The 26,739-nt window shown below is 44.7% G+C and overlaps 1 protein-coding gene across 2 annotated transcripts in view; it reads left to right on the top strand.

Moving 5' to 3' along the window:
* Positions 1–26,739, top strand: part of NOVA1 (NOVA alternative splicing regulator 1) — a 280,739-nt gene that overhangs the window by 249,673 nt on the left and 4,327 nt on the right. The gene's annotated exons all lie outside the window — the stretch shown is intronic.

Genomic DNA, 26,739 nt, shown 5'->3' with positions numbered 1-26,739 from the left:
GCTTTAGGATCCAACTCCACCCCCCGAGGGCCCTGTTTGTTCTGTTCCAGGCTGCACTCTCAGTTAGTTGGTAAATTTTTTAGGTCAATCTCAGTTATGTCCTCGCCGTTGCGAGGCCCTATTGACCATGGTTGTTGTTTTGAGTGAGCCTGGGGGCTAGGGATACCCCATCAGTGAGAACAAGCAGCCTGCTTGTCCTCGGAGAAAGCGAATGCTACATACCTGTAGAAGGTATTCTCCGAGGACAGCAGGCTGATTGTTCTCACAAACCCGCCCGCCTCCCCTTTGGAGTTGTGTCTTCCCTTGAAGTGTATTGTCTTGCTACATACTGGACTGGCCGGCTCGAGCCAGTTTCGGGCGGGAAGACGGCCGCGCATGCGCGGTGCGCATGGGCGCGCGAGGACTAGCAAAGGCCTTTGCTAGTAAACTTTCCGATGGAGGGGGCTGCCGAGGACGTCAACCCATCAGTGAGAACAATCAGCCTGCTGTCCTCGGAGAATACCTTCTACAGGTATGTAGCATTCGCTTTAACCAGTGAAGAAACATTGTAAAACAATGGACACCATACAGATTTATCGTTTGTTGAAGGAGGACCTGTATGCCACAAAATCGTTTTTAGACATTTTACCCAGCGATTGGTTACTCGGGCAGCGCTTGCCTTGGAGACCTTTAGCGTTAGTGATAAATACCCACTCACACACCTACCTGGCAAGCACTGGTTAGCCATATATCTGTCTCAGAACGGCATCAGTGAGTATTTTTTATTCTTACATACACCCCCCTGATAAGTTTGTTTCCTAGCGGTATTATGGACTTTTTACAGAGTCACTATGAAATTATTGCTACCACAATAGAGGGTTGGTTACAACACCCTCTATCGATTACCTGTGTTCACCACTGCATGTTTTTCTTTCACCACCATTGTAAAGACTCTTCTTTTGAAGATGTTTTACAATTATATTCTGAGGACCCTCTAAAAAATTATGAAATGGTGTTACAGTTTGAGAGAAATACAAACACAAATCTCTATGTGTAGATCTTTTTGAAGTCTTATTTTGTAACCTCCAGAGTTGTGTTTCCTACAAAGAGTGCTATATGGCTTCTAAATAAAAATCTGTAAAGAAATAACTTTTCTTGTGCCATGTTTCTGTGTACAAAGTATTTTGTATTACAATTGTTCATATTACATCTTTAGCCACTGTCATCTGTTCAGTGCAAATGGTTTCTTATAGAGGAGTCTAATGTATTTCACAGGTTTCTTTTTTTTAAGGGGAGGAGTTTCTTGAGTTTTCACAGGGGTGGTGAATTTCACAGAACACTAAGAGGGATTTTCTTTAAGTAGTTCAAGCAAATGCCTGTTGTTCGCATTGCCGACTATCATTGAGGGCACATTGAGTTAGCCATAGAGCTCATGAACTCCTCCTCTGGGTTTCATTTGTTGGGAAAGAGAGTGTGTCTGCATAGCCCTGCGAACTAGGTCAAGCAGATTAGAAACCCTGATAGGATACCCTTGTATGCAAAAGACCCATTGGCACCCCAGGTCACCACATTCTTGCTCCTGGATAGCTTACCAAGCAACACATCTCAATAACACACTCTAGACTTTTCTTCCAGGAACGTGTCCAAACCTTTTAAAAACCCAGATATGCTAACCGCTGTTACCACATCCTCTGGCAGTGAGTTCTAGAACTTAACTATTCGTTGAGTGAAAAAAATATTTCTTCCTATTTGTTTTAAAAGTACGTTCATGTAATTTCATTGTGTCCCCTGGACTTTGTACTTTTTGAAAGAGTGAAAAATTGATTCACTTTTACCCATTCTACACCACTCAGGATTTTATAGACCTCAATCATATCCTCCTTCAGCCATCTCTTTTCCAAGCTGAAGAGCCTTATCCTCTTTAGCCTTTCTTCATAAGGGAGGAGCTCCATCCCCTTTATGATTTTCTAAGTCCACTACATCTTTTTTTTTTTTTTTTTTGATACGACGATCAGAATTGAACACAATAGTCAAGTTGAGGTTGCACCATGGAGCATTGCAGAGGCAATATAATATTCTTGGTCTTATTTTTGCATCCCTTTCCTAATAATTCCTAACATCCTGTTTGCTTTTTTGGCGCACCATACACTGGGCAGAATATTTCACATATTGTCTACAATGACACCAAGATCTAGGTGTCATTATAGACAATACCTCTCATTGCAAAAACTTTACTGAAATTAAGCACTTCATAGGAACCATGAACCTTATCATGCCTTATAGCTGAGGAAGATTGTTTCCTTCTACTTCTGGGCTTGATACCGAGAGACTTGTGGAGACTGAACTGTTTTCTGACCCTCATCACCCAGAACAAGGGTTTACTTCTACATCTCAACCTCCAGACCGTAGCCCTTAGAGTTTGGATGTTGACAGTTTAGAAGTGGACTCTCTGTCCACTTGCATGAGGGTGTCTCCCATGTACTGCTTGTTTCCCACAAAGACTTACTAAGAGGTCATACGATTTTAAATGGAGGAGGTTTGCTGTCTGGTGTTTAAAACTGTTCAAGTACCTTCTACACTTGTCAGGGTCTGTTCTCAAAACTAACTCAGGGTTCACCTCAGTGCAGTTGGCACATCACCAGTATGTAGAAGTAAGGCCCATCTCTGTACAGCCTCTAGTTCGATTTATAAGAGGTTTGCTGTTACTCGAGCCCCCAATCAAGTCTTTCACAGTGTCATGGAATCTCAATATCACTCTCTCCCAGTTTGAGCCACTGGATACCAGCCACCTGACGTTTTTGACCTGGAAGGTTCTATTCTTAGTGGCGGTCATTTCAGCCTGCAGGGTCAGAAAGCTCCAGGCTGTAGTAGCTGATCCAACTTACACAAGATTTCATCACAACAGAGTAGCTCTCTGCATGCATCCTAAGGTTCCTTCCTAGTCTGAATTCTATCTTAATCGGTCAGTTGTTCTGCCAGCATTCTTCCCAAAACCCCATGCCCATCCTTGTGAAAGCACACTAAAGGCCATAGACAGTTAACCAAGCTTTTTGTTTGTTTTGACCTCAATAGGATGTGGACTGCCATCCATAAATGTACTCTATCCAACTGGCTGACGGACTGCATCTTCTTTACTTATGCCCAAACAGGTGTGATTTATGTGGGCCATGTCAAAACTCGGTGTCAGAGTCATGGCTGCCCACTTGAGCTCAGCCTCCATAGAGGGGATTTGCAGGCCTACAACGTGGTCTTAAGTCCACACATTCAGGTCCCACTACTGTTTGGAGAAGAGCTCCCAATTTGACAGCCAGTTTGGTAAGAATTTATTTGGGGTCTGGAGTCCAACTCCACACCCCTTGTTTTCTGTTGTAGGCTGATCCCCCAAAAAGAGGGAAAAGATAAATAAATAATATAGATATTGATATATAGATATGTTTCAGGCCTTAGCCTATTGCAGGCCTTGTTTATTCCCCCCCTTTTTTGGGTGTGGGGGGGGTCAGACAGCCTGATAGCTAGGGATTTCCATATGTGAGAAGTGCTGTCCTGCTTGTCCTCGGAGAAAACAAAGTTACTCACCTGTAGCAGATGTTCTCCGAGAACAGCAGGACATACATTCTCACATGCCTGCAAATACCCCTAATGGCTGGTACTGCAGCAGCAACTCCAAAAGCTACTAGAAAGAAGCTGGGGGATTACTCCACACTGGAGTCTGTTGAATGACATCACCCCTATGTGAGAATATGTCCTGCTGTGCTCAGAGAACACCTGCTACAGATGAGTAGTTTCGCTTTCTCTTCTCCCCTCAAGTGTTTGCATTACCCTTTATTTTGGTTGAATATAAATCTTGGCTAAAGAGTTGCATGTGTGTTAGTAATTTAAATGTGATGTAGGAATATATATTTAGCTGTTTTCAAACCTTAGAAACTTCAGCCTCAAAGAGGCTTCTCCTTTTGATTCAGCCTATTTATTGTACATTCTAGTAATCATTGTGATTCATAAGGAGAAAACTAAATTGAAAAAAAATGAATATTTTTAAATTTAATGCTGCAGACTAAATATTACCATACATGAAGGAGGCACTATAGGGCTTATTTACTAAGATGTGCTAGGTGCAAGTAGCAGATTGCATGGAGCAATTAGCTACACCTCCAGAGATATAACTTAACTATACCTCACATTATCAGCTGTGCCATTAACGTGGTAGCAAGTTTCAAGTTTATTAGGGGACTTTGTATCCCGCCAATCAAGCACTTGTCTGAGCAGTGTACATTCTAGTAGTAGTGAGATTGCTCTGCCTTAATTACATGTCTGGCTTCTTCAAGGGGGTCCCAAAGTGCTTGGACCTCTTTCCCTTATCCCTTACCCCCCTCTTTCCCCCATCCTTTCTCCTCTCTTCCTTTACCCTTTACCCCCTTTTCCCCCCCTCTCCCCCTTCTTTCTCCCCTTCCCCCCCAACAGTTAACACAACTGTTAATGCATGTTAGGAGTAAATCTCTAGTGCAAGTTAGTACTGTAATTTTTCAATTATCCAACATAAACGGGACTGACCCGTTGTCAGGTAAGTGAAAAGTTGGCTAATACAGAAAACAATGGTAGTCTCTCAAACAAGGCATAAACAAAAGCTATAAAAGCAAAGTCCCAGGTCACAACGGTGCAGTTTTGCTGTAAAAATAGGGTCCCAGGTCTGAAACAAATTGTCTCAGGTACAAAACTCCTCTCTGTGCTATGCCACAAAACAGAAAGAGATTCAATGACATCACCTGGGGGGCTTTCAGATATGCAGATGGTTGGATTAGTGAAGGTCAGATAATTGAGACTGTACTGTAAATTAGATCCTTTATGATTTTGTTAACTTATAGACCAGATTGTGTGTGATGGTGGTGCTTAGAATACCCATCTACAATTTGCTCGTAGGAGCTGTTTTGAACACCTAGAAAAATTAAAATAATTGTATAAGGTGGGTTCTACTTTCAAAGTGAAATACAGGAAAGCCGTGTTTTATAAGAATAAAATAAAATACTATTTGTACTTGGAATATGTCAGAATGTAAAGGTTCTGTATTTAGGGAGCAATTCTGTAAGTGGACATCTTCATCTAGGTGCCCTAAGGCTAGGCTGTAGGAGCCTATTCTATAATGGAACCATGGAGCCTAGGTTCCATTATAGTAGAGCTTCCCAAACAGTGAGTTGGGACCTCAAATGGGGATCACAAAACCCATGTTTGGGGGTCATGACCTGTGTGACCTATTCATACGAGTATAATTTTGCTGTTGAGGGGTGGGGGTCATCACACAAATTTATTTGGCCACAATTATGGGATTATGGCTACTGAAAGATTTATAAACACTGCATTATAGATTCTCTGAGGACAAGCAGGCACAATATTCTCACATGTGGGGACGTCATCCATGGAGCCTGATGCAGACACTGAAATAGTGCACTGTCACTTTAAAACTTTAAGGCAGTGCTGCACCACTCATGCGCGGGTGTCTTCCTGCCCAACACTTGAGCGCAGGACCAGCAGTCTGGCATTTTCCATGGAGCAGAGAGGTTGGTTTTCTAATCTCTCCTTAGCTTGTCAAACTTTTGCCTTCCATTTTTCAGGATATTTTTTCTTCATATTCTTTTTATCTTTATTCATTTTTTTCAATGTATTCATTTTTAAATAATTTTTCATTTTTCAGCCTTTGGGGCCGAAACATCAACCATTTTTGGATTCGCGACTACTTGAGTTCCCAAGGCCATTAAGCCTTTCGACCCTGCTTTGGAGATTTTTCCCTCCATGTCAGCGAGGGTGCCAAGTGGCTTTAAGAACTGTTTTCGATGCTCGTTTCAGGCACAGACTCCCCATAACTGGTGTGTTCAGTTCTTGGGTCCGGAGCACTAGGACATAAGTGTGGCCTCTGCCTGTGCATGCAAGCGAGGACGCTTAAAACTCACAGAGTCAAGAGTGAAAATCTTTTTGGTTCTTCATTGACATTGGCATCCACATCAAGCACGGCAGGTGATTCATCACTTGACACAGAACCTGCATTGATGTCTGCAACAACATCGAAAGGGTCCAGTGTTGGACTTAGTACAGTGACCGTGTCAACATCCTGTTTGTCAGTGCCACATGCATCATAAAGGACCTGCAGCATAAAAAAACCTAAGAAGCATCACCATCATTCTCTCTTCAGGCACTCTGCCAACACCTCTGCATTGACATCCTCGATGTACAGGAAGCATCCATGACACAATGACCACTCTCCTTCTCTCCAACTTTTTTCCCATTGAGAGCCTTCAGGGTCTTTGAGATCTCTATGCCTGCACGGGCTATAACTCAGGCTGCGTCCATACTGCTTTCTCAGCCAGTACCGATGCCTACTGTATAGGTCAGAATTTGGATTATGCTCAAAGAGGAGGTCTCAGGGCTACTGCGTACACAGTCTATACAGGCATACAGGATGCTTGCCTCAGCCCAGCCCATCGATACATCAGAGAGACAGTCATGGGAGAGGTCCTGCATACCAGCTCGGCTTCGACCGTTGGCACCATGAACCTGGCCATCTGTTGACATCAGCAGAGGAACTTTCTCCAGCCTCAGAGACTCATATGCCTCAACATAGAGCCGATGCTCTAGTTGACACTTTCTTCCTCGTACTTCCCAAGAACAGTATTTTATAGAGTCAGAGTCAGACCTCTCCTCTCAGCTGAGGATTTCTATGGCATTCCTTCTGATCCTTCTCCGCTATCTATATCTCCTCAAGAAAGTATATCCTTTCCTGGATTTGTCCATGAGGTGATCCAAACCCTGATAGGTTTCAGAACTGTTCTCGGTTCTAGAATATGACTCTTCTCCTAGAGAAGGAATCACTGTTCCACTTCATACAATTATGAAGAATATTCTGAGATGGCCCAAGGCTGAAGAGTTCCTCAGGCTTCACAGGAAACTTCTAGATCTGGCAAGGCGGGGCTTCATAAAATGCCTGATTGCGGAGCATTGCAGCTTCCACTAGTGGGGCATATATGTCTTCTCCTACCTCGATGACTGACTGACTGGTTAATCAAGGCAGCCTCCCGAGAGGCGGCACAGACTTCAATTATGTCCACCATAAGACCCCTAGAACTCCTTGGTTTGTGATAAATTATCCCAAATCACATCTTCAAATTATTCAGACCTTACAGTTTATCAGGGCTCTCCCAGACACTACTCCGGGTTGAGCCTTCTTCCCTCAACTGAGAACAAACAATGCATCTCTCTGCTCAGGTTTTCAAATCCACCCAAGTATCTGCTCGACAGATGCTCTGCCTACTCAGTCACATAGCTTCAACAGTCCATGTAACACCATTGGCTCAACTACACTTCTGATTTCCTCAGTGGACACTTCTCAGTTTACTCTAACAGCTTTTCCACTCTCTACAGTGGTGAATGGTGTCCCAAAATCTCACCGGGGACTTCCGTTGTAGCCCATTCCACATCACAAAGACCACACCTTGGGTGCCTCCATGGTAGATTGGGGTGCTCACTTTGATGGTCTCCACATACAGGGTTTTTAGTCCCCACTGAAGAAACAACATCATATCAACCTCCTGTAATTGCAAGCAGTCTGGAACACCCTTTGAACTTTGCAGGGCAACATACTTGATCAGATAATACTCATTTCCACAGACAACCAGGCTGTGTATTACCTGAATAAACAGGGAGGAACATGTTCTTACCACGTCTGTCGACAAGCAATCCAAATATGGACTTGGGCACCTACTTCGCAAAAAAAAAAAAAATGCCGTGGCAGACAAATTGAGCAGAGTTCTTCAGCCTCATGAATGGTCCCTCAGCATGCCTGTTGCTGGTCGTATATTCCAGCAGTGGGGAACCCCAGCGATAAGACCTTTTTTCTTCACCCCAGAACAACAAGCTTCCCCGCTTTTGTTCCAGACTCTATGCTGCCAGCAGTATAGCCCAAGATGCCTTCTTGCTTCACTGGGGAACAGTTCTTCTGTATACCTTTCCCCCCATTGCCTCTCATAAGGAAAACTCTTTTTAAACTATGTCAGACCAGGGGATCATAATCCTAATTGCTCCCTACTGGCCACATCAAATTTGGTTCTCTCTTCTCCTATATTGTCTAAGGAACCATTGAGTTTAGATCCTTTTCCAACCCTCATAACACAGAACGAGGGGTCCCTCCTCCATCCAGACCCCTGCTCTCTGGCCCTGACATCTTGGTTTTTACTAACATTGACTTACATTCATTAAATCTTCAAGAAGGAGTCTCTAGAATACTATTAGCCTCTAGGAAACCTTCTGCATAGAATTGTTACCATTTGAAGTGGAGAAGATTTTTCCCCTCTGGTATATAGCCAGAGCACTCGACCCTGCTAGATGCTCTCTTCCTACCCTTATGGAGTACTTTCTCCATCTTTCCGATTCTGGCCTCAAAACTAACTCAGTCAGAGTACACTTGAGTGCCATTAGCACTTTTCATTCTAGAGTTGACGATAAGCCAATTTCCGTTCATCCCTTGATAGTCAGATTTATGAAAGGTTTATTTCATACCAAACCTTCTATAAAACCACCTCTGGTGGCATGGGATCTCAATGTCATCCTCACAGCTTTCATGAAACCTCCATTTGAACCATTTCATTCCTGTTCTCTGAAGTTCTTCATATATAAGGTAGTGTTAGAAGAACTTACTTCTGCCAGAAGAGTCAGTAATCTTCAATCCCTTGTGGCAGAACCACCTTACACCGGGTTCTACTATGTCAGGGTTGTGCTCCGAACCCACCCCAACACTGCATACCTTAGACTGTAAGCATGCTCTAGTGTATTATCTGTAGCATAGAAAACCTTATAGGAAGTCTTCCCAGCTTTTTATATCCTTCGAACCTAACAGATTAGGGATTTCTGTCACCAAATGTACTATCTCTACTTGGCTGGCTGACTGTTTCTCCTACTCATATGCTCAGGCTGGGTTGACCCTTCATGGTCATGTCACTGCTCACAATGTAAGAGCCATGGCAGCATCAGTAGCCCATTTCTGCTCTGCCTCCATTGAAGAAATTTGCAGGGCAGCATAGTGGTCTATCCACACTTTCACTGTCTACTGTCTAGAGCATCATTCTAGGCAGGATAGCCGGTTTGGGCAAGCAGTCCTGCAGAATCATTTTACTACTTAAAAGTCAACTCCGCCCTCTGGCCCTTTTTTTTCCACCAGGCTCACTTTCTTCTTAGTTTCCAAATTTCATTTATATTGTGAGCCTAGTAGCTAGTGAGTCTCAGATGTGAGAATATTATGCTTGCTTGTCCTTGAAGAAAGCAAAGTTTCTCCGAGGATGCTTGTTATTCTCACAAGTGGGTTGACGTGGTCCCACGTCGTCCAGTTCGGCAATATTGCCAGAGAAAAAGTGTAGAGCTTTGAGGAGCGCGAGCAGTGCTCCAGCGCGTGTGCGCAAGTGCCTGCCCTCCTCAGTTTCATTTCTTCCGCATGAGAAGAAGCTGTTTTTCTCTGCTCCTCTCACACGCCCGGTAGAACTATTTTTTGAGTGCCTCTTCTGTCTTTATTGTACCTGCTTTCTTCCTTTTCGGTTTCCTTTTTTGTTTACAAAAAAAAAATTAGTTTTTTTTTTTCCATTATTTCTAATTTTGGTTTGTCCCGCATCTAAGTTTCCTTTATTTTCGATGCGGGCCACTTTCAGGCCTGCCTGGTTGAGTCTCCCTATTTTTGTGCTTTTTATTGTTTTTTAAGCACCATTGCAACTTTTGATTTCGCCGAAGCCATTTTTCCTTCCATCTCATCGAAGACTCCCAGTGGCTTCAAGCGCTGTACGTGGTGCAGCCAGACCATCTCAGGAAAAGACACTCATTCATGGTGTCTTCAGTGCTTTGGGCCTGACCATAGCCCTGCCAACTGTGTCCTGTGTCTTCGTATGAAGAAAAGAGCTCAGCATTCCCAAGAGGCTCAATGTGAGAAGATTTTTGGAGCCCGGTCCGGTTCTTCGACGTCGGCATCGATGTTGAGGACTGCACCGGCATCAAGAGTCACGGTAGGAATGGCTGATGCGAGACCCTGAGACACTGGGAGCAGTGAGGCATCGATTGGGTCTCCACCTGTCTTGAGGCCTCTTGCTCGACTGAGGAGCATGGGTGACTTGCATCGGGTGAAGGCCAAGAAACACCGACACTAATCTCCATCAACAATCGGTGCCGAGAGCTTCAGGGTGCCAAGGGATTCAGCACCCGAGAAGTGTCAACGCCGAGAGTACCGCTCTCCCTCCATCCAGGAGGTGCCGATGCATGCGTCTCCCAGCAGCCGAGGTCCTGCTCCTGCACCGGCCCCAGCAGTTCTGCAACCAGAGCTCCAACTGGTCTCACAGCTTATACTGATGGCGGCCCTCAATGAGTGGATCCAGGCCTTGCTCCCTGAGCCTCTGGATGGCCTCATGCAGCGATGAGCGTTGGCATCAGGGGTTCTTGCGCCTGCCATGCCTTCCGCTGCGGCCCCGCCTGGCCCTCTGCCCAGCCACCCAGGCCAGTACCCCTTCAATATCGGTGGAAGAAGCTTTACCGATGGAAGCCGGCTCCTCAACACCGTTCTCGAGGGCATGGGTCCTCGACGTCGAGGCAGGCCCGGTCTCTGATATCCCTGAGTGAAGTGCTGTCCGACACCAAAGAGGAGTGCTCATGGGAATCGGAAAAGGATCTCAGGTACATTTCCTCCGATGAGTCCTATGGGATCCCTTCTGAGCCCTCCCCTTCACCTAAGAGGAGATTGTCTCCACCTGAGAGCCTCTCATTCCCCTCTTTTTGTATCGGGAATGGCTGAGGCCATTCCATTCCCCATAGAAGTGGAGGATGAGCCCAGGGCCAAGATGCTCGAGGTCCTGGACTACACCTCCCCTCCTAAGGTGGCAGTGACATCTTCTCCACGAGATTATTTTTTATTTTATTTTTGTTACATTTGTACCCCGTGCTTTCCCACTCATGGCAGGCTCAATGCAGCTTACATGGGGCAGTGGAGGGTTAAGTGACTTGCCCAGAGTCACAAGGAGCTGCCTGTGCCTGAAGTGGGAATTGAACTCAGTTCCTCAGTTCCCCAGGACCAAAGGCAGTCTGTCTGTCCTTGTGGTCCCCGAGAAAATTGACACCCAGTATCGGATCCACGGGGAACCTGAGTTGGTGAGGTCTCAGTTACCCCACAACTCCATGGTGATGGATTCTGCTCTCAAAAAAGCCAGGAGTACTAGGGACTATTCCTTGGCTCCCCCAGGCAGAGAAGCAATAACCATGTACTCTTTTGGGAGAAAAATGTATCAGGCCTCTATGCTCATCGCCCATATTCAGTCTTACCAGCTCTAAATGAGCATCTACTTGCGGAAGTCGGTGCGGCAGCTGTCAGACTTGGTTGATGCGCTCCCACCAGAGCAGGCCGAGCCGTTACCCTGGTTGGTCAAGCAGCAGAATGCGTGCCGCAAGTTCTTGACCAGGGGCATTTACGACACTGTTGACGTAGCATCCAGAATCTCTGCCCAAAGTATAACAATGCGCAGACTCTCATGGCTGTGTGTTTCTGGCCTGGACCGTTCTGTCCATCAGAGGATGGCGGATGCCCCTTGTCAGGGGGATAATCTTTTCGGAGAGAAGGTAGAGGAGGTCGCTGAGCAAATCAGGAAGCACACTGATGCTATGTCTTCGCTCTCCTGCTGAGTGTCTTCTGCAACTGCCTCCTCATCCAGGAGGTTTTTTGGTCGGTCATGAAGTGCCCCCTATTGCTATTCTATTTGTAGGTGCACTCCTGCGGCTCACCAGCCTGCTCAAGCTCAGCCCCAGCGTGCTCATTCTTGTCAACAGTGTGCGCCCAAAGCCTCTGCTGCTCCCCAGAAAAAGCAAGAGACAAGCTTTTGACTGGCTTCAGCAGAGCATACTACAGTAAAAGTGTTCATCCCAGATGACTTGCCGGTTGGGGGGAGTTAATGATTTTTCACCAAAGGTGGCCTCTCATAACCTCCGACCGGTGGGTTTTTCAAATAGTCTGGCTTGGATACACCCTCATCTTGCTTTCCAAACCTCCAAATTGTCTATCGAGAGCCCATTCTTTCAGCTCTCAGCACAGGCAGGTGCTTGCAGACAAAGTCTCCGCCCTTCTAAAGGCTTGGATACACCCTCATCTTGCTTTCCAAACCTCCAAATTGTCTATTGAGAGCCCATTCTTTCAGCTCTCTGCACAGGCAGGTGCTTGCAGAGGAACTCTCCGCCCTTCTAAAGGCCCAAGCAGTTGAACCAGTTCCAACAGGTGAAGATGGGCAGGGATTCTATTCAAGGTACTTGTGTAGAAAAAGACAAGGGGGATGCGTCCCATCCTAGATCTAAGGGCCCTGAACAAATTCCTAGTCTGGGAAAAGTTCAGGATGGTTTCCCTGGGCACCCTTCTTCCCATGATTCAGGAACATGATTGGCTATGCTCTTTGGACTTGAAGGATGTATATACACACATCCCGATACTTCCAGCCCACAGGAAGTATCTTCAGTTTCTGCTGGGAACGCATCACTTTTAGTACCACGTGTTGCCTTTTGGCCTCTTGTCAGCCCCCATGGTCTTTACAAAATGCCTAGCAGTAGTCACAACGTTGCTAAGCAGACTGGACGTTCATGTGTTTCCTTATCTCAGCGATTGGCTGGTGAAGAGCACCTCGAAGGAGGGTGCTTGGGAGTCCATGCGGATGACTATTCAGATGCTAGAACTACTAGGGTTCTTTATAAACTACCCCAAGTCTCATCTCCATCCGGTTCAACAATTGGACTTCATAGGAGCCCTGCTCAATAGCAATACTGTCCGGGCCTACCTTCCAGAGACTCGTACAGACAACTTTCTTTCCCTTACATCCAAGGTTCGGACATCGCAACAGGTCACAGCTCGACAGATGTTGTGATTATTGGGCCACATGGCTTCCACAGTGTGTGTTACATCGATGGCATCTTTATAATGGGCCCTGGCTTCTCAGTGGCATCAAACCACGGGAAATCTAGAAGATGTCATCCAAGTGTCTCCGGAGCTTGTGCGCTCTCTTCAGTGGTAGACAATTCAGTCCAATCTGACCTTGTGACTTTCATTCCAAATTCCTCAGCCACAGAAAGTGCTGATGATGAATGCATCTCTCCTGGGTTGGGGAGCTCATGTAAATGGGCTTCACACCCAAGGATCTTAGTCCTTCCAAGAAATAAATCTTCAGATCAGTTTCCTGGAGCTCCAAGCAATCTGGAATGCTCTAAAGGCTTTCAGGGATCGGCTGCCCCATCAAATTATTCTAATTCAAATAGACAGTCAAGTTGCGATGTATTACACCAACAAGCAAGGGGGCACCGGATCTCACTCTCTGTGTCAGGAACCTTCCAGATGTGGCTTAGGGCACGCCGTCATGGTATGTTTCTCCAAGCCACTTATCTTGTGGGCATAAACAACGACCTGGCAATAGGCTGAGCAGGATAATGCAACCTCACAAGTGGTCTCTAAATATGGGCATAGCACGGAAGATCTTCCAAGTGTGGGGCACCCCTTTGGTGGATCGTTTTGCTACTCAACTCAACCACAAGGTCCCTCAGTTCTGTTTCAGGCTTCAGGCCCACGACAGGCAAGCATCAGATGCCTTCCTTCTTCATTGGGAGATAGGCCTTGTGTATGGGTATCATCCCATACCTCTAGTGGGGAAAACTTTGTTGAAACTCAAGCAAGACCGCGGAACCATGATTCTGATTGCACCCTACTGGCTGTGACAGATTTGGTTCCCTCTTCTTCTGGAATTGTCCTCCGAAGAACCATGGAGTGTTTTCCAACCCTCATCACTCAGAACGAGGGGTTGCTTCTACATCCCAACCTCCAGTCTCTGGCTCTCACGACCTTGATGTTGAAAGCCAAGAATTTGCTTCCTTGGGTCTTTCAGAGGGTGTCTCCTGGGTCTTGCTGGCTTCCAGGAAAGATTCCACTTATTCTTTTAAATGGAGGAGGTTTGCCATCTGATGTGAAAGCAAGGCCATAGATCCCATTTCTTGTCCTACACAGACTCTGCTTGAATACCTTCTACACTTATCTGAGTCTGGTCTCATGACCAACTCCATAAGGATTCACCTTAGTGCAATTAGTGCTTATCATCAACATGTAGAAGGTAAGCCTATCTATGGACAAGCCTTTAGTTGTTCGCTTCATGAGAGGTTTGCTTTTGTCAAAGCCCCCTGTCAAACCTCCACCAGTGTCATGGGATCTCAATGTCTTTCTCACCCAGCTGATGAAAGCTCCTTTTGAGCCACTGAATTCCTGTCATCCTAAGTACTTGGCCTGGAAGGTCATTTTCTTGGTGGCTGTTACTTCAACTCATAGGGTCAGTGAGCTTCAGGCCTTAGTAGTGGATGCACCTTGTACTAAGTTTCATCACAACAGAGTAGTCCTCCGCACGCACTCCAAGTTCCTGCTGAGGGTGGTGTCTGAGTTCCATCTGAACCAGTCGATTGTCTTGCCTACGTTCTTTCCCCAACTCCATGCCCACCCTGACGAAAGCAGCATGCACACCCTGGACTGCAAGAGAGTGTTGGCCTTTTACATGGAGCGGACGAAGACCTTCAGACAGTCTGCCCAGTTGTTTGTTTCTTTTGATCCCAACAAGATGGGGGTCACCATCGGGAAACGCACAGTATCCAATTGGCTAGCAGACTGCATTTCCTTCGCTTATGACCAAGAGGGGCTGATTTTGGAGGGTCATGTCACAGCTCACAATGTCAGAGCCATGGCCACGTCGGTTGCCCACCTAAAGTCAGCCTCCATTGAAGAGATTTGCAAGGCTGCAACGTGGTCTTCAGTCCACACATTCACATCTCACTACTGCCTTGAGCAGGATACCCGACGCGACAGTCGGTTTGGGCAATCAGTGTTGCAGAATCTGTTTGGGGTCTAGAACCTAACTCCACCCTCCTAGAGCCATTTTATTCTGTTTCAGGCTGCACTGTTTGTATATAGTTTCAGGTTCATCTATGTTATGTCCTTGCTGTTGCAAGGCCCAATTGACAAGTGTTTGTTGTTTTGGGTGAGCCTGGATGCTAGGGATTCCCCACTTGTGAGAATAACAAGCCTGCTTGTACTCGGAGAAAGCGAAGATACTTGCCTGTAGCAGGTGTTCTCCGAGAACAGCAGACTTCTTATTCTCACATTCCCACCCACCTCCCCTTTGAATTGGCCTTTTCATATATAATTGTTTGTTTTTTTGCTTGTGTATTAAACTGAAGCAGCGCTTTCATGCAACAGGCAGGAGGGCACTCGCACATACGTGCTGGAGTGCTGCTCACCCTCTTCAAAGCTCTAGATTTTTTCTCTGGCAATAAGATAGAGGTCTATAAAATAATGAGTGGAGTTGGAACAGTTAGACTTGAATTGTTTGTTTACTCTTTCCAAAAATACTAGGACTAGGGGGCATGCGATGAAGCTACAAAGTAGTAAATTTAATACGAATCGGAGAAACTTTTTCTTCACTCAGCCTTTAATTAAACTCTTGAATTCGTTGCCAGAGAATGTGGTAAAGGCAATTAGCTTAATGGGGTTTAAAAAGGGTCTGGACAGCTTCCTAAAGGAAAAGTCCATAGACCATTATTAAATTGACTTGGGAAAATCCACTGCTTATTTCTAGGATAAGCATAATAAAATGTAGAGAGCTTTTCTGGGATCTTGCCAGGTATTTGTGACCTTGATTGGCCACTGTTGGAAACAGGATACTGGGCTTGATGGACCTTTGGTCTGTCCCAGTGTGGCAATACTTATGTACTTATGTACATATATGCTCACATTCCTCCTGCCTCCCCTTGGAGGTCTTCTTAGCTTTAGTATTGTACTGCTGGTCCTGCACTCGAGCGTTGGGCGGGAAGGCACCAATACATGCATGGTAGGGGCACTGCCTTAAAGTTTTAAAGTGATAGTGCGCTATGATAATGTGTGCACTGGGCTCCGTGGATGACATCACTCACGTGAGAATAGATGCCTGCTGTCCTTGGAGAACACGTGCTGCAGTTAAGTAACTTTGCTATACTATCATAACCTAATATTTGCTGGCTTAAGGCTCCTGCACTTCGGCAAGCTGTAGAGCAGCTGTAAGTGCTAGCTCCTAAAAGTGGCAGTGACATGCAAAACTTGTAGTATTTTGAAAATTACACACGCAAGTGGGAGCCCTGCCCATATCCCTTCCATGCTGTGCCCACAAGTACACCTCATTGCAAAAACAGATTATACAAGATAGGCGCATATTTATTTATTTATTGCATTTGTATCCCACATTATCCCACCTTTTTGCAGGCTCAATGTGGCTTACAGAGTGTTATTATGATGCAGTCATTACATTATCTTAAATACATTCAATAATCGGTTGAAGGTGTATGGTTTAGATGTAAGGTGCTAGGTAAGGTATTGTGAAAGTTTTTTTGATGCACCAGAGTAGTTTGAGGAATGGTTTATTAGGATGTATTTAGTAGGCTTTGTTGAAGAGATGTGTCTTCAAAGCTTTGCGAAAGCTGGTTAGATTGTCCATAGTTACACCTCATTGCAAAAACAGATTATACAAGATAGGCGCATATTTACAAAATAGGGCTTAGCTGAAATATTAGCATATACCTGAATATATGTGCACATATGAGTGTATATGCTAATATTCTAAACGTTTACCATGTGTAACACATGGAGGCATTTTTATGGGTAGGCACCTCCATTTAGGCATTCCAGTGTTGTGTGGTGAGAGTCTGACATTCTATAACAGCATCTGCATGCCCACATTCCGATATAGAATACTAGCATAACCCAGCATCTGCACATCTAATCTGTATGCTCTTGCAGTTACAAAAGCCATAAACAAGGTACTACTGCAGTCGTATAATTGTGGCAGGACCACACATAACTGACAGTATTCTGTAAGTTATGCGTTTAATAGAGTCCTGCCTATTGCCTGCCCTCTTACCATGTATATGCACCCATTGCATTTACATGCATTGCCACATGCCATGCTGGTACTTACGCAGGTAAATGTGCATAAGTACTGTATTCTGTATATTTACATATATAAGAAGCATTTAAACATATATGCCAAGTTATAGAATTAGGGGAAAACAGCGTTCTATTGCTCCTTTCAAACAATGTGCCTGTTACTTAATTGCTTTTTATTAATGTTATCAGCATTTTATTTGCTGCCATCCTGTGTCCTAAATGCTGCACAGCCCATTTTATATTTATGGGTCACGTGGCACTTAGCACACACTAATGTCTGTTGGCATGCACTATGTAAAAAGGCATTCTGTATAAGACATTCTGTATTGGGCTCATATAGAGTGTGAATATTTCTTCAGGGACAAGCAGGATGAATTCACCATACCGATGGATGACATCATCTGATGGAACCCTACGTAGGACCTGTTCTCCAGCACCTTAACAAAGTTCTTCAGGGAATTACACTATACATGTGCATACCTTCCCTCCTGCTTTTGATGCATGGGACCAAACCAGTCTTGCCTTTTCCACTGAGCAGAGAGGTCACATTTTTCGCTATCTTCCCTGACTTTAAGTCTCAGTTTTTCCTTAGCGATTTTCACCAGTTTTATTTCTTCAATTTGTTAATTTGTGTAAGTGTTCACACGTGGCCAGTGCCTTCTAAACCCTGTGGAAGGGCATAATTAAAAGTGACGCCCCGTATTATCGAAACAAGATGGACGCCCATCTTTTGTTTCGATAATACAGTCGGGGATGCTCAAATCTTGAAATTTAGGTCGTCCCTAGACTTGGTCATTTCACGCCCATCTCAGAAATGACCAAATGCAAGCCATGGGAGGAGGGTCATGGGAGGAGCCAACATTTGTAGTTCACTGGTCCCCCTGACATGCCAGGACACCAATCGGGCACTCTAGGGAGCACTGCAGTGGACTTCATAAAAAGCTCCCAGGTACATAGCTCCCTTACCTTGTGTGCTGAGCCCCCCAACCCCCCCCCCCCCCCAAAAAAAAAACCCACTACCCACAACTGTACACCACTACCATAGCCCTTACGGGTGAAGGGGGGCACCTACATGTGGGTACAGTGGGTTTTGGAGGGATCACATTTACCACTACAAATGTAACAGGTAGGGGGGGGAGATGGGCCTGGTCCGCCTGCCTGAAGTGCACTGCACCCACTAAAACTGCTCCAGGGACCTGCATAGTGCTGTGATGAACCTGAGTATGACATTTGATGCTGGCATAGAGGCTGGCACAAAATATTTTTAAAGATATTTTTTGAGGGTGGGAGTGGGTTAGTGACCACTGGGGGAGTAAGGGGAGGGCATCCCTGATTCTCTCCAGTGGTCATCTGGTCAGTTCGGGCACCTTTTTGTACCTTGGTCATAAGAAAAACAGGACCAGGTAAAGTTATCCAAATGCTCGTCAAGGACGCCCTTTTTTTTCCATTATGGGTTGAGGATGCCCATGTGTTAGGCCCGCCCAAGTCCCGCCTTCACTACGCCTCCGGCACACCCCAGGGAACTTTGGTCGTCCCCGCAACGGAAAGCAGTTGCCCAAAATCGGTTTTCAGTTATACCGATTTGGGCGACCCTGTGAGGACCCCCATCTTCCGATTTGTGTCGGACGATGGGCGTCCTTCTCTTTCGAAAATAAGCCTGATAGTGTCCCAAATAGGTTTTCACATTTTCTTCTTTTTTCCATAACTGAGTAGACTCTTTTTGGCCTCAGCTGTTTTTCCCGAAATGTCCCAGAAAACGCCCAGTGGTTTAAAAAAAATGCTTCCGTTGCTCCAGGTTCATGTCCCCTTTGGACACTCATAACTGGTGCCTGCAGTAGCTGGGGTTTGACCATAATCCTTCTTCTTTTAAATTGTTACAGATATCAAAAAGTATTAGAATTAGAAGTTGTGAAAAGCAGCACAAATGTATTATTTGGCACCAAGAAGTCTGCTCCATCAACTTAGGCATCAGAGGTATCAAGACATCAACATCAAGCATTAGTAGTGGCGACAGGGATTAAGCATAATCTAATCCCACCTCAAGGACAAGGAATGATTTGACTACATCCTCATCAATGCCAAGGGACCCCAATGCAGTGGTTCGGGCAAAGGCCAGAAAGCATCAGCATCCTCAATAATCAAGAAGTGCCCATGCAGTGAGGGCCACTCACCCTCCACAGACTAAGAAAGTGTGGCAGCTTCCAAATTGGCACCAGGCCATAAATTCAGCCTCGATAAGTGACTGCACCAGCTGGGGCCAAGATTTACTGATGGCTTCCGTTGAGGAGCAGATCTAGGCAATTCTCCAGGAGGAAATGAGGCTCCTTCTGGCTTCACATGGTGCTGAGGCGGCATGAGCTTCAACATCGGACCTGATGGATATCCAGCCCATTTTAGAGGTCCATGCCTTGTCTGTTGCACATACATCGACACTGGTGTCCCGATGGATGTCAGAGTTGATGTCTGTTGAGACAGTGTAGTTGTACAGTTCCTCAGGCACTGGAAATTACCCTTTCCTTGTTGCCCCTGTTCAAGACCGGATTAACCTGTCAGCAAAAAAGAGGAGGAGAGGAGTATTTTTATGAGTCTGACTCAGGTTGTTCCTGAGAGGCCTTTGGGACTTCTTTGTACAACTGAAGATTGACCTCAGTATATTCAAACTGTTTAGAAATTAAGGGGCCCTTTTACTAAATCTTAGCATATGCGCTAATGGACATTAGTGTGTTCAGACCCTGCCTGTCCACATAAAAGGAGAAAGTTTACACCCCACTGCCTCTCCACATAAAAGCAGAAAATCTACACCCTATGAACTCTTCTTTACTGACTTTGTTAAGGAGATGACTATATCCATCCCTTTTGATTTGGAAACTGATGATGAGCCCTGGGCCAAGTTATTGAACATCCTCTAGTTTGACTCACCTCCAAAGGATGCTGTGACAGTGCCTGTGCATGTGATCCCTAGAAATGTACAGATGAAGCAGTAGGAGGACTCCCTTCTCTGTATGGCCATAAGAAGGATGGCTCTATGCACAGGAGCAAAAGAGGCTCTACAGTAAAGCACTATTCTGTATTGTGAACCTGACTTTCTACAGACTTTGGCCATGTCATTTCCTATGCAGACGCTTGTTCCTGTAATAGGCCTCAAGTATATTGTTAACACATCAAGGCTAACAGAGGAAAACAACAACTTTTGTTTACTGTACTGGGGACCTTCATGGACAAGAAGAAAACATCTACAGCGTCAGGAGCCTGGTCCTTGGGCCTCCAAATCCACAACACTGTAAAACACCAAACTTTTATTGTAGTCATCATAGCACCAAGACCAGAGGAAAGGGTATAAGGACCCCCCCCCCCCTTTCATGAACTAATAATTAGCTGGTTGTTATCTCGAGTAGTTCATGCAAGAGTGCTGCTATCAGCTGGCCCGAGCCCAGCCCCTTGATGAAGGCTCATTAAAATACATGTGCCCCCCCCCCCCCTGCCTGCAAGCTCATCTGTTTGGGTAGAGGTATCATCTGTACCATCTGCTGACCTGCCTGGGGTTCCTGCACTACCTTCTGGGAGGAGAAACACACTTGCCATCCCAGCTGTGGTGACTGTGTCTACAGCAGCTATCTGTCTACTCCTGGATCCTGTTTCCATGATTGGATGAGATTGTTACCATCTGTCAGGTTTAATTGCCTCTTTCTTAGTGCTTGGGGTGTCAGGTGTCCTATAAATTTTAGACTAAGGGTAGTGTGCGCTCTCTTTATTACACCTTGACTGGTACTTAAAACTTAGTACTTTACCATCATTTTGGGTATCTCTACATAGTTATTGTTTCTAATTACATTTGCTGCCATTATCTTTAATAATACGCCCAACTTCTTTTTCTATGTACTTGCAATTTTACTCTATAGCAGTCAGTAAGAGCAGAAATTTTTGTTGGATCATGAGATGCACGTGCATACATCCATTTAGCTAAAAGGTTTGAGCCAGGCATTCAATTAGAGAGGCACGTAATCGTCATCAATCCATCTTTATAAATGTAACTTTTGTCCATCTTTTATTCTCAATCTCATAATTTTTAGATTTATTATCAAAAATAGATTTTTATCAAAGTTTTTTTCATCAAAAATAGGAACTTATTTAATAGGGAAGGTAATTGGCTTTCTAGCTTATTAGCTCAGCTTTTTCATTTCATTCTAAGCACTCAATCAGTATTGGAGACCAGTTGTCAATGACACAAATATCCATGTTTCACTCATAGCTGTCTCAAGGTAGTCTGCTAAAAACCAAACATATCCACAGTATTAATATCTATTTTCAATTAAAATATTCTATAGACAACTAATGTTCTCATTACTGACCAGATTTGTTCTTTTTGACGGCTTCTAAAATGGCCACCGCATTTTTGTAACTTCCTTATATACTATTAATAACATCATGTGATATAGAGAGCAGCAATCAAAGGTCAAGGACTGCATAGACATCAGCCAATATATGAAGCTGTCAGATTAAAGTCATCCATTCGATCTCACGATTTAGTCCCCTAGGTTCAATAGTATTCAATGTGAATATCCAATATTATTCTCTGTAGTTGATTCTTTCCAGCTTTTTCATTTTTCTAATACCTAAGCCTTGTGTCCTTTCCTCTGTGTTTATAATTTGGACTGTTGTGAATTTGGATTGCATGAGTGGGAAGTTTGTGATCTAATCACAGAGTGCTAAATTACCATTATTTGTCATACATCCCTCTGTTTGTTGGCCCTCTAACGAGGCCTGGTGATTGTGTTTAGTCCCCACATATGTGTAGAGTCCAGAAAGCTCCCAGGTTTGAGAACCTTCAGCTTCCTCACCATTCCCTGATAGTCAGATCCTCTCTCAAAAGAGCCAATATCTCCAATACTTGCTCCTCAGCGCATCCTGAGCGGGATGCTCAAACTATTGATTCTTTCAGTAGAAAGATCTTTCAGAATACTATGCTCACCTCCCACATACATTCTTACCAGCTCTTAATGAGTATGCACTTGCAGAACTTAGTGAGCAGTGTTGCAGTTTTTTCAGAAACTGTGCTGAAGGCTGCAGAACTCTGCCAGCTGGTAAGCAAGCTACTGAAAGCACATGGCCCGGGTAACCTATGATGCTTTCGATTCAACATCCATAGCCTCTGCCATGGGTATTGTGATGCAAGGATTCACCTGGATGCATGCCTCAGACTTAGAACCAATGGTTCAGGAGAAGTTAACAGAGGTTCCTTGCGGGGAGATGGCCTTATTGGTGACAAAGTGGAAGAGGTCACTGACCTCATCAAGGAACTTACTGATACCGTCAAGTCAATGTCCCAGCCCACTCCTGGCTTAGCCTCCTAATCCTGGAGGTACTGTGGTGTAGGGCAAGGGAGGGTCTTCTACTCTTAAAGGTGTAGGTCTTCTCCATCCTGTCATCCAACACATAATACTCAGAGCTCTTCTGCCCATTGCAGCAGAGGGCTCAAAAGTCCAGACTGGCTCACCAGTCAAAGCAGGGGAGGAGCTTTTGACTGACTCCAGGAGAGCATACTTGCCATAAAAGTAACTGTTTCAGATGACCTAACAGTAGGAGAGAGGCTAAATTATTCCAGACAAGGTGGCTTCTTGTAATCTAAGGCCAGTGGGTTCTCAAACAGTCCAGACAGGCACTCTACAATTGGAAACATTACCACTATGTTTCCCACCGAGAGCATCAAAGTTAAGCTGTCAGCACCAGGAGTTATTTCCTTTTACAGACCAAGGCAATCAAACCTGTTACACCAGGGAGAAAAGGAAAGGGATTTTATACACATCTTTCTGGTCACAAAGAAAACAGGGGGATTTTGTCCCATCCTAGACCTAAGGGCCCTGAGCAAATATCTGGCAAAACAAACGTTGAGGATAGTTTCCCTGGGCACCCTACTTCACAGGATTCAGGAACAAGATTGGTTTTGCTCACTGGATTTAAAGCACACCTACACTCATATACAGATGCATCCCAGTCAGAGGAAGTATCAGCAAGGGAAACACTATCAGTACTGTTCCTTCTAAACTGTGCACATGCCTAGCAACTGCACAAACAAATTTTTGTTGGCTTTCTTTATTGTGAACCTAGGCTTTGCCACACACATTGAGTCAAGTCTGAAAACTTGCACACAAAATGTTTTCATGCACACATGAGCAAAAATTAGAGAAAATATTGACCACATCCTACTGTTTGATCTCACTGGATCTTCACAAAATGTTTAGCAGTAGTTGCAACATTGCTACGCAGACTGGAGTTCATGTGTTTCCTTACCCTAGATTATTTGCTGGTCAAGTGTGCACATCAAGGAAAGGGGTGCAAGGATCCATGCACAGAACTTGTGGATGTTGGAGCTACTAGGGTTGGTCATCAGCTACCCCATATACCATCTAGACCCAGTTCAAGAATTGTAGTTCATAGGAACCCTGCTAGACACAGCTCAGGCCACAGCTTTTCTCCCAGTACAATGCATGGAAACCGTCATCTTTGTAGTGCTTCAAATTTGTCAGAGCTATCAGGTATTAGCTCACCAAATGTTGAGATTGCTAGGCCACTTGACTTCAACTGTGCGTGTTGCAACCTTTGCACACCTCTATTTGAGGCTGACTCAGGAGTCCCAGGCCACTAGGAATCTAGCAGATGTCATCATTCTCACTCTTTCACTCAAAAAGTCTCTGTTGTGTTAGATGATTCACAGCAATTTGGCCAAGGAACTTCCATTCCAAATTCCACTGCCCCACAAGACACTAATGATAAATGCATCCAACCTGAGCTGGGGGGGTTCATGTAGATGGGCTCCACACCCAGGGTCAGTGGTCCGCCCAGGAGAAACAGCATCAGATCAACTTGGTAGAGTTACAAGCCATATGGAATTCTTCAGAGCTTTCAGAGATTGGCTACTGCATCAAATTGTCTTCATTTAAACTGAAAATCAGGTTGTATTATGTGAACAAGATGGGAGTCACAGTCTCATGCCTCTTGTGTCAGGAAGCAATCAGGATGTAGTGCTGGGCTACCACCCATTGGATGGAGCTCAGAGTCATGTTTCCAGCAAGAAAGAACAACTGTATGACAGACAGGCTGAGTTGGGTCACACAGCCACATGAGTGATTACTGAATATGAAATAACCCGGGAGAACATCTGAGAGTGGAGCGCCCTCAATGGACCTCTTTGCCACTCATCTGAACCACAAAGCTCCCCCCCCATACTGTTCCAGACTGAGATCACACAGCAGTCTAGCCTCAGATGCCTTTCTCCTCAGTTGGGGAAAGGGCCTTCTGAACAGATGGCCTCCAACTCTTCTCATAGTGAAAACTCTCCTAAAAGTCAAGCAAGACAAAGAAACCATGATCCTCATTGCCCCATACTGGCCAAGGCAAATATAATTCCCCTTGCTCCTGGAACTAGCTTGTCAAAATCTGTGGAGACTGGAATGCTTTCCAATACTCAGAACAAGGGATCCAGCCTTTAGTCCCTGGCCCTCACAGCTTGGGTGTTGAGAGGCGTTGATTCCTTTTGCCTACCTGAGGATGTCTCCAGAGTTTTGCTTTCTTTCAAGAAAGTTTCTACTAGAAGATCGTATGGCTTCAAGTGAAGGAGGTTTGCTGTCTAAACTGAGGGCAAGGCCATGGATTCTTTCTCCTGTCCTACTTAAAATCTGCTTGAATACCTTCTACACCTCTCCGATTCTGATCTGAAAACCAGCTCTGTAAGGGTACACCTCAGTGCAATTTATCATCACTGTGTAGAATATAAGCCTGTCTCTGCTCAGCCTTTAACTTTTCAATTCACGAGAGACTTGCTGTTATCAAACCCCTGGTCAAGCCTCCTACAGTTGTTTTCACCCTGTTGGACAAAGCTCCTTTCAGGCCACTTGACACCTGTCATCTGATGTACCTGATCTGGAAGGTCCTGTTTTTGGTGGCGATCACTTCAGACCTGGTAACTGATCCCCTTTACCCAAGATTTTATCTCAACAGAGTAGTTCTGTGTATGCATCCTAAGTTCCTTGCTAAGGTGGTGTCAGAATTCCATCTTAACCAGTCAATTGTTCTACCAACATTTTTCCTCAGGCCTCATACCCATCTAGGCAAAAATGCACTGCACACTCTGGACTGCAAAAGAGCCTTGGCCTTCTATCTGGAGCAGACTAAAGCCCATAAACAGTCCACTCATATTTTTGTTTCTTTTGTTTCCAACAGGATGGGGACAGCCATCAGGAAGCACACAGTAGCCAGTTGGCTAGCAGACTGCATCTCTTTCACACACCCAGGCTGGGCTGTCTCTGGAAGGTCATGTCACGTCTCACAGTGTTAGAGCCATGGTTGCATTGGTGACCTACCTGAGATCAGCCTTCATAAGGGAGATTTGTAGGGCTGCAACATTGTCCTCAGTCCACACATTCAAATCTCTCAGTAGTACCTGGAACAAGACTCCCGACACAATAGCTGGTTTGGTCAGACAGTCCTTCAAAATTTATTTGGGGTCTGAAATCCAACTCCCCCCCCCCCCCCCCCCCCCCCCACACACACACACACACACAGGCCATTTTGTTTCAGTTTTAGACTGTTAAAAAAAAAAGCATATTCATCTCATATATAGTTACTAGGTCTTGTTTGTTGCAGGCCTTTTACTTCCCCCTTACTTTTGTTTTAAATAGCTAGGGATTCCCATCAGTGCGGGGATTTCATCCTGCTTGACTTCGGAGAACGCAAAGTAACTCATCTGTATCAGGTGTTCTCTTAGGACAGTAGGATGAATGTCCATACTGACCTGCCCATCTCCCCTTGGATTTTTATTTTCTAAGGTATAGTGTCAGACTAGCTTGGTCCCACACAACGATAAGGGCGAGGAGGCATGTGGATGCGTGGTGCGCAGCTCTCAAAAGCTTCGTTAAATGCTGGAGAGTGGTTCCTGCACTGGACTTTGCTGGATGATGTCACCCATCAGTGTGGATATTTATCCTGCTGCCCTTGGAGAACATCTACTACAGGTGAGTAACTTCACTTTTTTTTTTTTAGCTATGAATTTGTATTTTCTTTTAGCTATGAATTTGTATTTTCTTTTCTATATCATTATACCGATATAAGGCACAAAAGTTGAAGAAGCAATATTTTCCCATTGACAGGACTTATTAATGTCATCAAAGAGAGGTGAAAAAAAACAACAAAGAGTCCACAGTAAGAAAACAGAGTTGAAAAAAACAGTATGGTGAAAAGTCTTTAATAATGTATAGTTCGTTTCCTGGTACAAAGGTCAGCTGCTCAACACTGCCACATTTCAGATTGTGCCTGCTTCAGGGGCATATGATGTTACCTTAATGGAGAATCTCAATCTTAATTTTCAACATCCAGCAATGAGATCTAGTCAGTTCTTTTCTGCAGTTCCCATGTGGGAATCCCTTTTGCTTAATAGAGATTTTGAACTGCAGAAAGGAATTGACTAGATCTCATTGCAGGATGTTTGAAATTTTAAAATTAAATTTGAAATTCTCCATTAAGGTAACATCACATGCCCCTGAAGCAGGTGCAATCCATGTTTGGCTATGTCATGCAGGTAACGTTTGTACCAACAAATGAACTATACATTATTGAAGAACTTTTACCATACTGCTTTGTTTTCTTGGTTTTTTTTCCAACTCTATTTGAGGTCTTATTAATATCTCATGTCTATGCAGATTTTTAAATTTAAATGCATATTATTTTCCTTTGAATAGAATTTCTGAGTATGTGGTATGTTTTTGTTTTAGGCTTGTTTT

Source organism: Microcaecilia unicolor, chromosome 9 (genome assembly GCF_901765095.1).
Source record: "Microcaecilia unicolor chromosome 9, aMicUni1.1, whole genome shotgun sequence".
NCBI classification, from domain to species: Eukaryota; Metazoa; Chordata; class Amphibia; order Gymnophiona; family Siphonopidae; genus Microcaecilia; species Microcaecilia unicolor.
This window is presented reverse-complemented; position numbering and strand designations above follow the sequence as displayed.